Source organism: Balaenoptera acutorostrata, chromosome 10 (assembly GCF_949987535.1).
Source record: "Balaenoptera acutorostrata chromosome 10, mBalAcu1.1, whole genome shotgun sequence".
Taxonomy (NCBI): Eukaryota; Metazoa; Chordata; class Mammalia; order Artiodactyla; family Balaenopteridae; genus Balaenoptera; species Balaenoptera acutorostrata.
The window spans coordinates 54,272,803-54,285,083 of NC_080073.1; positions in this window are offsets into that span (position 1 = coordinate 54,272,803).

Consider the following 12,281-nt stretch of genomic DNA (forward strand, 5'->3'; position numbering starts at 1 on the left):
TATGCCAATAAAATGGACAACCTGGAAGAAATGGACAGATTCTTAGAAATGCACAAACTGCCGAGACTGAACCAGGAAGAAATAGAAAATATGAACAGACCAATCACAAGCACTGAAATTGAAACTGTGATTAAAAACCTTCCAACAAACAAAAGCCCAGGACCAGATGGCTTCACAGGCGAATTCTATCAAACATTTAGAGAAGAGCTAACACCTATCCTTCTCAAACTCTTCCAAAATATTGCAGAGGGAGGAACACTCCCAAACTCATTCTACGAGGCCACCATCACCCTGATACCAAAACCAGACAAAGATGTCACAAAGAAAGAAAACTACAGGCCAATATCACTGATGAACATAGATGCAAAAATCCTCAACAAAATACTAGCAAACAGAATCCAACAGCACATTAAAAGGATCATACACCATGATCAAGTGGGGTTTATCCCAGGAATGCAAGGATTCTTCAATATACGCAAATCAATCAATGTGATACACCATATTAACAAATTGAAGGAGAAAAACCATATGATCATCTCAATAGATGCAGAAAAAGCTTTTGACAAAATTCAACACCCATTTATGATAAAAGCCCTGCAGAAAGTAGGCATAGAGGGAACTTTCCTCAACATAATAAAGGCCATATATGACAAACCCACAGCCAACATTGTCCTCAATGGTGAAAAACTGAAACCATTTCCACTAAGATCAGGAACAAGACAAGGTTGCCCACTCTCACCACTATTATTCAACATAGTTTTGGAAGTGTTAGCCACAGCAATCAGAGAAGACAAAGAAATAAAAGGAATCCAAATCGGAAAAGAAGAAGTAAAGCTGTCACTATTTGCAGATGACATGATACTATACATAGAGAATCCTAAAGATGCTACCAGAAAACTCCTAGAGCTAATCAATGAATTTGGTAAAGTAGCAGGATACAAAATTAATGCACAGAAATCTCTTGCATTTCTATACACTAATGACGAAAAATCTGAAAGTGAAATTAAGAAAACACTCCCATTTACCATTGCAACAAAAAGAATAAAATATCTAGGAATAAACCTACCTAAGGAGACAAAAGACCTGTATGCAGAAAATTATAAGACACTGATGAAAGAAATTAAAGATGATACAAATAGATGGAGAGATATACCATGTTCCTGGATTGGAAGAATCAACATTGTGAAAATGTCTCTACTACCCAAAGCAATCTACAGATTCAATGCAATCCCTATCAAACTACCACTGGCATTTTTCACAGAACTAGAACAAAAAATTTCACAATTTGTATGGAAACACAAAAGACCCCGAATAGCCAAAGCAATCTTGAGAACGAAAAATGGAGCTGGGGGAATCAGGCTCCCTGACTTCAGACTATATTACAAAGCTTCAGTAATCAAGACAGTTTGGTATTGGCACAAAAACAGAAATATAGATCAATGGAACAGGATAGAAAGCCCAGAGATAAACCCACACACATATGGTCAACTTATCTTTGATAAAGGAGGCAAGCATATACAGTGGAGAAAAGACAGCCTCTTCAATAAGTGGTGCTGGGAAAATTGGACAGGAACATGTAAAAGTATGAAATTAGAACACTCCCTGACACCATGCACAAAAATAAACTCAAAATGGATTAAAGACCTAAGTGTAAGGGCAGACACTATCAAACTCTTAGAGGAAAACATAGGCAGAACACTCTATGACATACATCACAGCAAGATTCTTTTTGACCCAGCTCCCAGAGAAATGGAAATAAGTACACAAATAAACAAATGGGACCTAATGAAACTGAAAAGCTTTTGCACAGCAAAGGAAACCATAAACAAGACCAAAAGACAACCCTCAGAATGGGAGAAAATATTTGCAAATGAAGCAACTGACAAAGGATTAATCTCCAAGATTTACAAGCAGCTCATGCAGCTCAATAACAAAAAAACGAACAACCCAATCCAAAAATGGGCAGAAGATCTAAATAGACATTTCTCCAAAGAAGATATACAGATGGCCTACAGACACATGAAAGAATGCTCAACATCATTAATCATTAGAGAAATGCAAATCAAAACTACAATGAGATATCATCTCACACCGGTCAGAATGGCCATCATCAAAAAATCTAGAAACAATAAATGCTGGAGAGGGTGTGGAGGAAAGGGAACACTCTTGCACTGTTGGTGGGAATGTAAATTGATACAGCCACTATGGAGAACAGTATGGAGGTTCCTTAAAAAACTACAAATAGAACTACCATACGACCCAGCAATCCCACTACTGGGCATATACCCTGAGAAAACCATAGGTCAAAAAGAGTCATGTACCAAAATGTTCATTGCAGCTCTATTTACAATAGCCAGGACATGGAAGCAACCTATGTCCATCGACAGATGAATGGATAAAGAAGATGTGGCACATATATACAATGGAATATTACTCAGCCATAAAAAGAAATGAAATGGAGGTATTTGTAATGAGGTGGATGGAGTTAGAGTCTGTCATACAGAGTGAAGTAAGTCAGAAAGAGAAAAACAAATACAGTATGCTAACACATATATATGGAATCTAAGGGAAAAAAAAAAAAAGTCCATGAAGAACCTAGTGGCAAGACGGGAATAAAGACACAGACCTACTAGAGAATGGACTTGAGGATATCGGGAGGGGGTGGGGTGAGATGTGACAGGGTAAGAGAGTGTCATGGACATATATACACTACCAAATGTAAAATAGATAGCTAGTGGGAAGCAGCCGCATAGCACAGGGAGATCAGCTCGGTGCTTTGTGACCACCTAGAGGGGTGGGATGGGGAGGGTGGGAGGGAGGGAGATGCAAGAGGGAAGAGAAATGGGAACATATTGTATATGTATAACAGATTCACTTTGTTATAAAGCAGATGCTAACACACTATTGTAAGGCAATTATACTTCAATAAAGATGTTTGAAAAAAAAAAAAAAAAGAAAAAAGCTACTGTGTAAATTCACTTTTTTACATACAATTATGTATACATGTGATTTTATATTACTTAATATATTATATGCTATATAATTATATATTTATAATATTTATATATTATATATATAAAGAAATTAAATTTAAAAGGAAACATACTTTAATCAATCAGCTAGGTAGTATATTGACTCCAGTCTCTGGGTGGGTGAATTGGATTTTTCTCAGTTAGTTAATGGTGAAGTCTGTTTCCATCCCAGACTGGCACTCTTCCAAGTGTTGTCACCTATGTTAACTCATTTATTCCTCACAGCGGTCCCAGAAAGTAGATCATACTTCAGTTCCACCTTCCAGAGGAGGAGACTAGAACCCAGAGAGTTTGCTTAAGTCTCCTCAAACATTGAGCCGTGAAACCAGAACTTGCCCCGGGAAGCCAGGCTTGCAGGCCACAGGGTGCTGCCTTCTCTCAGGGGTGCTCGGTCTTTACAATGACCCAGGGCACTTATTCAGGCTACAGATATATGCTTCTGCCTCAGATATGATTCAGTGGGGCTGTGGATGGTCTAGAAATTTGAGCTTTGGACAGATACCCCAGATGATGTGAATGTACGATTTTGAAAGCATTATCTGAGAAACTCTGAACTTTTTAATAATGATGAAGAAGTAGCACTACAGGAAACCCACAGGTTCAGAGAATTGTGGCTGCATCATCAGCCTCAGAAGCAATAACATCAGAGAACAGAAATTGGATTAACAGAAATCAGTGGGACTTGGCATTTGAAATGTCCAGCAATTAAATCCTCCCTGTAACCCAGCAGGACCCTATGGGGCCTTCCCAGGACAGGCCCCCCACCCACCGCCTGGCCATATCCTCTGCTGTAGCTCCTCTCTGAAGTACCCAGATAATAGTATCTGATGCATATTTCCTAAGTTTTTCAGATGCTAAAACCCCCCACCAAATGGAAGAAATTAACTAGTTGATGATCATAAGCCCCCAGACCTGTTGGTGCCCAAAGATTGTTAATGTTAACTCCCTGTTACCTCACCCTCATCTGGCCTTTAAAAATGCTTTGCTGAAACCCTTTGAGGGAATTCAGGGTTTTTTTGCGCACGAGCCACTCATTTTCCTTCCTTGGCCCTGCAATAAACCTTGTTCTGCTCCAAACTCGATGTTTCAGTATTGTTTGGCCTCACTGTGCATTGGGGTGGGCAGAACGAGCTTGGACCAGGAAACATCCCCATGGCTGAATGGTGTGATCCTGGTACTGGGGCTGGGAGACGCACTTTCACACCCAGCCATGAGAGTAGGGGGGGCGACAGCCCGGCTCAGTGGTCAGGAGCAGTTTTTCCTGTAGTGGTGACAGTTGCTGAGGGTTCTGACAGCCTTGTAGGGAGGCTCAGGAATCAGCACTCCCCATGGGCCTGTGCTGGCTGCTCCAGTACACCCAGACAGCAGCAAACGTTTGTTTTCTGACCACCCTTCAACCTTGATGTAATGAGGTTTCCAGTTTGTGTGTGGACATTAGGGACCAGGGGAAGGCATGCGAGGTCTGTAAGAAGCAGCTCTTGGCATTGAGCTGGCAGTGGGCTGGGCTGGCCATCGGGATCCAGTGGGTCAGAGAGGGCCTGGGGATGCCCGGGTGAGGAGCAGAAGTGGTGGCTGAGCACAGATGGGGGCAAGTCAGCAGACCCGAAGCTGGGAGTTCCCGTGACTCCTATGCCCTTGCTTGCGCTCCATGGCAGCCTCTGATGGTCCAGAATTCCCTAACCTGTGCTGGGAACCTGGACCTTCTAAAAATCTCAAGAGCAGTGGAGCTTATAAAAATCCAGACTCCTGGGCTGTAACCCATTCCAAAGAAATCAGAATCTCTGGGGATCCAGGCATTAGACTATTTAAAATCTCTCCAGTCATACCAACGTGCATCCAAATTTGAGAGCAAGTCAGCAGAATAGCAATCTTGCTGAAGCTGTTTCTGCTACCACTTTTTAAAATAATCAGGAAACTCTTAATGTTTGGCATAGGAAATAATGTTGTTATGTAAAATCACGTCTGTCTGAAAAGGAGAAAGAATCCTATTTAAATAATAGATTGCAAACCACTTGGCTGCTCACTACAATTATCTTGGTAAATTAAAAAAAATGCCCAGGACTAACCCCAGAACAATTAAATCAGAATCTTAAGGTGTGGGGTCTGGATGTGCATAATTTGTTAAAGCTCCACAGGTGATTCCCCAGGTGAATATCAAGGCTGGGAACCACTGTGTTGATGCAAGCTGCTCTCTTGGGAGTTCTGCTGAGCTCAGAGCTGCTGAAGGAGTGGGTGGTCCTTGGGCCTGGTGACCTTCCTAGTGGGCTTTGGATTGTAAAGCAAAAGCTGGGCTCTTACATCCCTGGGCTTGACGTGCAATAAAGGTACTACCCCCTCCTGGTCAAGGCTGATGTCTGGGAGCAAAACTGGATGCAAAGTCCTAAGTGTTTCTTTTTCCTTTTGCCCCTTTAAGGTTGCCATTTCATTGTTCTCTTGGCTTCACTTTTTCTGATTAAAAATGAGAAAGTCTCCCCTTCCCCCTTGATGTAATTTGCCTTTTGTTCCTGATGGCCTGCAAGATTTTTCTCTATCTTTGGTTTCTGGCTGTTTGACTTAGGAAGTGCAAAGGTGTCTTTGTCTTTACCTTCTAAGGGTTCTGTGAGCTTTTGGTGTATGGTTTGATGTCTTCTGTCGATTTTGGAAAATTCTCAGCCTTTATCTCTTCAAATATTTCTTTGGTCCATCACTCTCTCCTCACCTTCGGAGACTCGAGTTACATGTATGTTAGACCACTTGATATTGTTTTATAGATTTTAGATACTCTTTCCATTTTTTGATTTTTTTTCTCCATGTGTTTCAGTTTGATAATTTCTCTTTACCTATTAGGGCAGTAGCAATGGTCTCTTGTGAGCTCCTTGCCCTCCAAGTGTTCCTAAATCCCAAATGTTTCAGGGAAGTGATGTAACATTTGGGTCTCAAGGAGTGTGTGCCCCACGACAGTGGCCATAATGGGTACCGACTCATGAACAGTAATAAAAACTAACTCTTAGATAGCACTTGTTCTGTGCCAGGCACTGTTCTTTGCATTTTACATACTGAAAGTCATTTAATTCTCTCAATAACCTTATGAGGTAGATATTATTCCTACTGTATAAATGAAGAGACTGAGGCACAGAGAGGTTCTGTAGTTTACATAATGTCTCACAGCTGGCATTTGACAGAGGAAGGATTTGATCTCCGGTGTTCTGACTCCAGGCTTCCAACTCAGTGCCTTGGCATCATGTAGGAAGGAGCTCAGTGCCTTTGCATAACCCTGGGGAGTGGGGGGCCTCTAGGATGCCTGAGGGTGATGTTCCTGGCACCTCAGCAGGATGAGGGCTTAGAGGCAGTGTCAGAATGGTCTGTTCTATCAGAGTGTTGCTGAGAATCATTGCAGTCACCAGGGAGGCCCCCCAAGTAAGAGGGTTCTTGGCAATGTTGACAGCTGCTGCTCTGGTCTGGGCCAGCTGGGACCTAGGCTCTGCCACGGCAGAGGTCTTAGGGTCTGGATGGAAGCTCTTGGGCTGCCTTGAGGTGGCCAGAAATATCAGCCTAAGTGGGTGCGAGGAGCTGGCTGGGATTTCCAAGCTAGGTATGATTCCAGCAGGACAGAGTAATGGATGTGGGCGAGAGGCAGGGAGCTTGGAGAGACCCAGAGCCAGTGGAATGGAGGGAAGGGAGGCTTTTATTGGATGCTTGGAGCCAAGGCCAGAGGAAGCAAGAGGGCTGTTAAGAGTATGGAACTGTTTCAGAGAGACAAGAGTGGGGTGGCCTCCTGTAGAAGAGGTTGGGGGAGGACATGGGTTCTGAGAACAGGAGCCGGAGAACAGAAACAGAGCAGTCAGCGCAGTTAGAAGGAGCTCGTTGGAAGGAGGTGGGGAAGAGTTGCTGGGGAGTCTTGGCCAGGATCCCTCCTGGGAATGGAGAGTGTGCCTGCCTTGCCCTGATGAAAAAGGCTTGCAGGCTTACCAGTTGGTCAGGCCTGACCCACTCGGCCTATGATCCAAAGTCAAGTTTAGCTACTTTGCAGCACATGAACCTGGGGTCTAAGTCCAAAAAGGATCAGCCAAATTCAAAAATACTCCTCCGCTTGACCATAAATCTTAAATCTGGGGGTATACCCAGTGGCTCCACCATGGTACTAAATTATACAGCGAGTCCTCAGCCTGGAAGACTATGATTTTTCTGTCTCAGACAGGTGTTCATTAAAGGTCACTTGGCAACCCCTGAAACACACTCTTTCACACCTTAATAGCTGAGAGCTTGAACCCATTTCCTCTCTTGTTGCTCTGGATTCTGGCTTCAGGCTCAAAGTTGGGGAGGTGGGAAAAAATGAATTTGTTTTTTCCTATGGTGCTTGGCACTTCTTTTAAAAACTTTTTTTCATTATAAAAGTGATAGATGGTTATTAAAAATGTGGAGAAAATACAGAAAAAAGTGTAAAAGCATCCCCAGTCCAGTCCACCCACCAAATTTAAATATTGTTAATGTTTCACTATTTTTCTTCCAGTCTTATTTTCTGTATAGAAGGATTTTTTGTAACTTACTTAAGATCCCACTGGATACATGATTATCTGGTTTGAATTTTTTATTTAACATTATGTCATAGCATTTTCCAGATGAGCATCTTTTCTTTAACTTCTAAGTTGAAAAAGTTTTAAACCACAGAACTTACAAGAAGAGCACAACAAACACACATTTATCCTTTGCCAAGATTCACCAGTTGTTAACATTTTGCCACATTTGCATTATCTCTCTCTCTATTCCATATACAATATTGTTTTCTTTTTCTGAATCATTTGAGATTGAGTCAAAGACTTTATCATCCTTTATTCCTAAATATTTCAGCAAATATCTCCTAAAAACAAGGACACTCTCTAATGTAATCACATAATCACAATGGCATGATCCACTTCAGGGTATTTAATATTGATGCAATCATCTAATAAATATTCTTTTTTAATATTTATTTATTTTTTATTTATTTGGCTGCGCCAGGTCTTACTTGCGGCATGTGGGATCTAGTTCCCTGACCAGGGATGAAACCCATGCCCCCTGCATTGGGAGCACTGAGTCTTAATCACTGGACAACCAGGGAAGTCCCTCTGTTGTCTTTTGATTTGTATAAATTAACATTTTTGCAGAGTAGAGGCCTGTAGTTTAGTAGAATGATCCTTAATTGTTATTTTTTGTATATATGCATTAGAGCTCGCTAGTTGTGTAGTATAGTTTACCTAAAGATTTCAGCATAAACTTTCTACTTGTTTCCAATTGTTTCCATTATAAATGAAGTCATGAAGATCCTTTATGTGAAGCAGTATAGGGAATATTTCTTTAAGATAAATTCTCAAGGGTGAAATTACAGGATCAAGGAGTGTAGAGATTTGGAAAGTCCTTGCTACCTGGCCACATTGCTTTCCAGAAGGGTTGTGCTGGCCTGCAGTGGTTCTTGGAGATGCCTGCTTGAGATTGGAAACAAGCTCTATGTGCTTCACTGCATGATTGCTTACAGAGCTGGCAAGAACTTGGATGAACTCATTTAGACCAGAAGTTGCAAACCCAAACACCTACTGGAGTCATCGGGTGCTATAAACAAGTGAAGAGGGCTCCATAGGGATTGGGGTAAATGGCTGAGCCTCTGCAAAGATCAGGTGCCCCTCTCTCCAGCTAATTGTTGCCAGGCGTAGCAGAAAAACTGTTGCTGACTCAGTGTTGCCCAATCTTCCAATCTTTTCAACAGTAGCAGAAAATCTAGATTATTATGTTGAATTTTCCATTTTTTAAGTGTTGGCAGTTAATTAAGACATTTTTTTCAAACCTCGTGTAAGTGAGGCAAAACACATCTGTGGGATGGATGTGTCTTGGAAGTTACCAGTTCATAGCTGTGCTCTGGATGTTTTCTTAAAATTTCCACATTGATTATTTCTTTTCTTCTGGGCATCCTGTTGATTCATGTTTCCCAGGCACCAGACAGGGTTCCTCCCTTAATCTCAGCCCATTGCACTCTATTTTATCTTTTGTGATCGTAATAATTAAAACATTCCCCTAAATTCTAACATCAGTCTTGTTGTTGAGCTCATAAATGATGATCACATCAGAGAGATGGGAGGGGTTAGGGTGTGTCTGCCTGGTCAACCTGCCCAGAGACGTGGATGCCCAGCTAGAGTTGCATGTGGTCAGGGTGATCAAAGACTTGGATTTGGTTCTCTTGAAGTCCTGTGTGGTGGAGATATTTACTGCTAGGTGAATATCCATCTGCTCCATCACACACCCCAGTCCTGCTGCGGGGAGTCTGGATCACGTGGCTAGTTCTGACCAGTGGGCTATGAGTACAAGTGCTGTGTGTCACCTCTACACGGAAGCCCCTCCACAGCAAACCAGTGTGTGGTTCCTTCCCCATCCCCGCTCTCTTCACCTTAGTCTGTGACTGGGGACTGAGTTCCCACGTGGAGATGGCTGCCTGGGGATGGGCTAAGAATTGTAACACAGGGGAAATACCAATACATACTGGCCATAACCCTGTCATTGATGTGAGGAGGAGATGGGTGAGGTGTGAGCTCTGTCTAGCTCAGGTCCACCTGCAGAATAGGAATAAGGGAGAGAGCAAAATTCCCTGATCACTCAAGTCTAAAATGTTCCCAGTGTGATATTACTTTTTGAACTTACCTGCTGATATTCAATTGGATCAGGCATAAACATCTTGAATTGGATCAGGCATAAACATCTCAGTCCTGTCTCTTTTCTTTTATACCTTCCTGAGCAGAAATTCAATGGACACAGAGGCCATTCATTAGCAGAACTAATCAGTAAAGAATTAGAGACATCCTTCCTCTTTCTCACAAGATCCCAGGGCAAAGCCTACCACAACTTTTGTTTATTTGTTTTTAACCATGAAGGTTAAAGAAAGTACATGGAGAGAAAAAAAAATGAGAGCAACATAAAACTGCAAGGGTTACGTGATTCACTTGAAAGAATTCCAGTTCTTTCCTCAAAAGATGGTCCTGGGGGTCAAAAAGGTGAAGCCTGGATTCCTTTAGTATCTTATCACAAACTAGAAAATCCATCATGTTATTTCTGATAGCATAGTTTCCAACCATAGACAATTAATATATTCATGCTTTGCAAAATTGTCATCTGCTTTTTTTCTTCTCTCAAAGGAAAGAGCAGGATCTCTCTACCTTTGTAAACATTTGTGTCATGTTTATAACTTACGAGAATCATACGGTTCAGGGCTTCACCTTTTCTCTGCTGTTTTGTCCAGCCTTCGGTTGAGAGAGAATATAATTGAAAACAAATTTCCTTTTGAGCTCAGCACACCTCAAAAGTTCTTTCCAAAGTACTGAGTTTGCAATGAGCCTGCCATGATGCACACAGCAGGCCTCTCCAACAGGCTATGCAAGCAGCCAGGGCGGCTGGAGGACACCCAGCACGGCAAGATCACAGACTGTGTTACAAGAGCATCATTTCCATGTGGAGTTTTCTCTCACTCCATGCCAGCTGGGAACTTAGATCCTATTTAGGGACATTATGTCTTTGGGGTTCAGATGTATAAGAGGCTCAGCAGACATACACATTGGTAAGCTGAGGATGAGGAATGCTGTACTGCATTTCTCTGACAGCAGAGATCACCAGTTTGCATAGAACAGAAGCAAGAGCCTGTGTGTGTGTGTTTTTAAAGTTTTACTTTTTAAAAAATATTTATTGATTTGGTTGTGCCAGGTCTTAGTTGCGGCAGGCATGCTCCTTTGTTGTGGCTGGCGGGCTCCTTAGTTGCAGCAGGTGGGCTCCTTAGTTGAGGCTCGCCAGCTCCTTAGTTGCAGCTCGCTGGCTTCTTAGTTGTGGCATGTGAACTCTTAGTTGCGGCATGCATGTGGGATCTAGTTCCCTGACCAGGGATTGAACCCAGGACCCCTGCATTGGGAGCACAGAGTCTTAACCATTGTGCCACCAGGGAAGTCCCGAGCCTGTGTGTTTGCAATGGGAGTATGTTTGCAGACTTCAAGAGTATCTGTTTCTCCTTGTGGCATTTGATTTGCAATGATTGTGACAGATTCGATTACTGGTCAGCAAATACTTCCCCCTTCTCCTGCCACATGCATGGGAAGAATATACTTCCCTGCTCCAGTGGCATTGGACTTGGCCATGTGACTTGATATGGCCAAAAAGGGTGGAAGTTGCAATGTCAAGTTACAAGCCGAGTCCTTACGAGCCACCATCTGTTCCCCTTTTTCCTGTTGTGCTTCTACTATTACCATGAAAAAGACATGTCGTGGAGAGCTGGCTGGTCCCAGAATAATGAGAGATATGTGTGGCCAACTTGGACCCGACCATGGGCTATGGCGGGGCCCAGCTTGGCCCAGCCTGGATCAGCCCAACTGTAGGCATGTGAGTGAGAAGTAAGTGCTTATTATTGTACGTTGCTGAGATTTTGTGGTTGTGAGTAATAGCATGGCAACAGCTCAGTGATTCCAGTGTGTCTGTCTTTTCCTACACTTACCTGCTGTGGATACAGATAGAATCACAGTAAGGTGCTATATCATTTTTGTTGATTCTTACACCCACTTTTCCCCAGAGGCTCAGCTCCATGCCCTAGATATTTCTGAAAGCCTCTGGACATGACTCATGTGTAATCACAAATCAGGTCAGAGCAACTGCACTGTATGTCTTTGGGATATCCACAGCCTCCTGGCCAACAGGAACGGGCACTGCTACCAGTACACAAGCCTTGGAGCCGGGCCTTGTGCCTGTGGAAAAGCTGGAAATTCCCCCTTCCCCGATCCACAGGATATTTTGTCCTCAAGGCGTGAAGCAGTGCTGCATGTCTGTGTCTTAGAACGCTTGTTAAATTAATTCTTCGAGTTGAGCAACGTATGTACAGGTGTGGCTTGCCCTTGAGGCAGCAGTGCACAGCCCCTGCCGCCACTGCTTCCCGATCCTGGGGCAGTGGGTTAGCTGCTTCACCTCTGAAGAACTCAGCATTCTCATCTACTAAACGGGAATTATAACTGTGTCCGCAGCATGGGATTGTTGTTAGGGTCCAGTAGAAAGTACCTGCCAGATGCCCCGAGTTGTAAATACTCACATGTTTGTAATTGTCTTCTCTCCCTGTTGAGACTGGTGAAGGTTACAATTAATCGCATCCCTTTCCCCACCCATTTCTAATCCAACTGAGGAAAGCACTGGAGAGGCGGCTGGCCCCGTGATGAAGAAGGCAGACTCTGGATGCGGGAGGCCTGGTGTGACCTTGGACAGGTTATTTCACACTTCCCT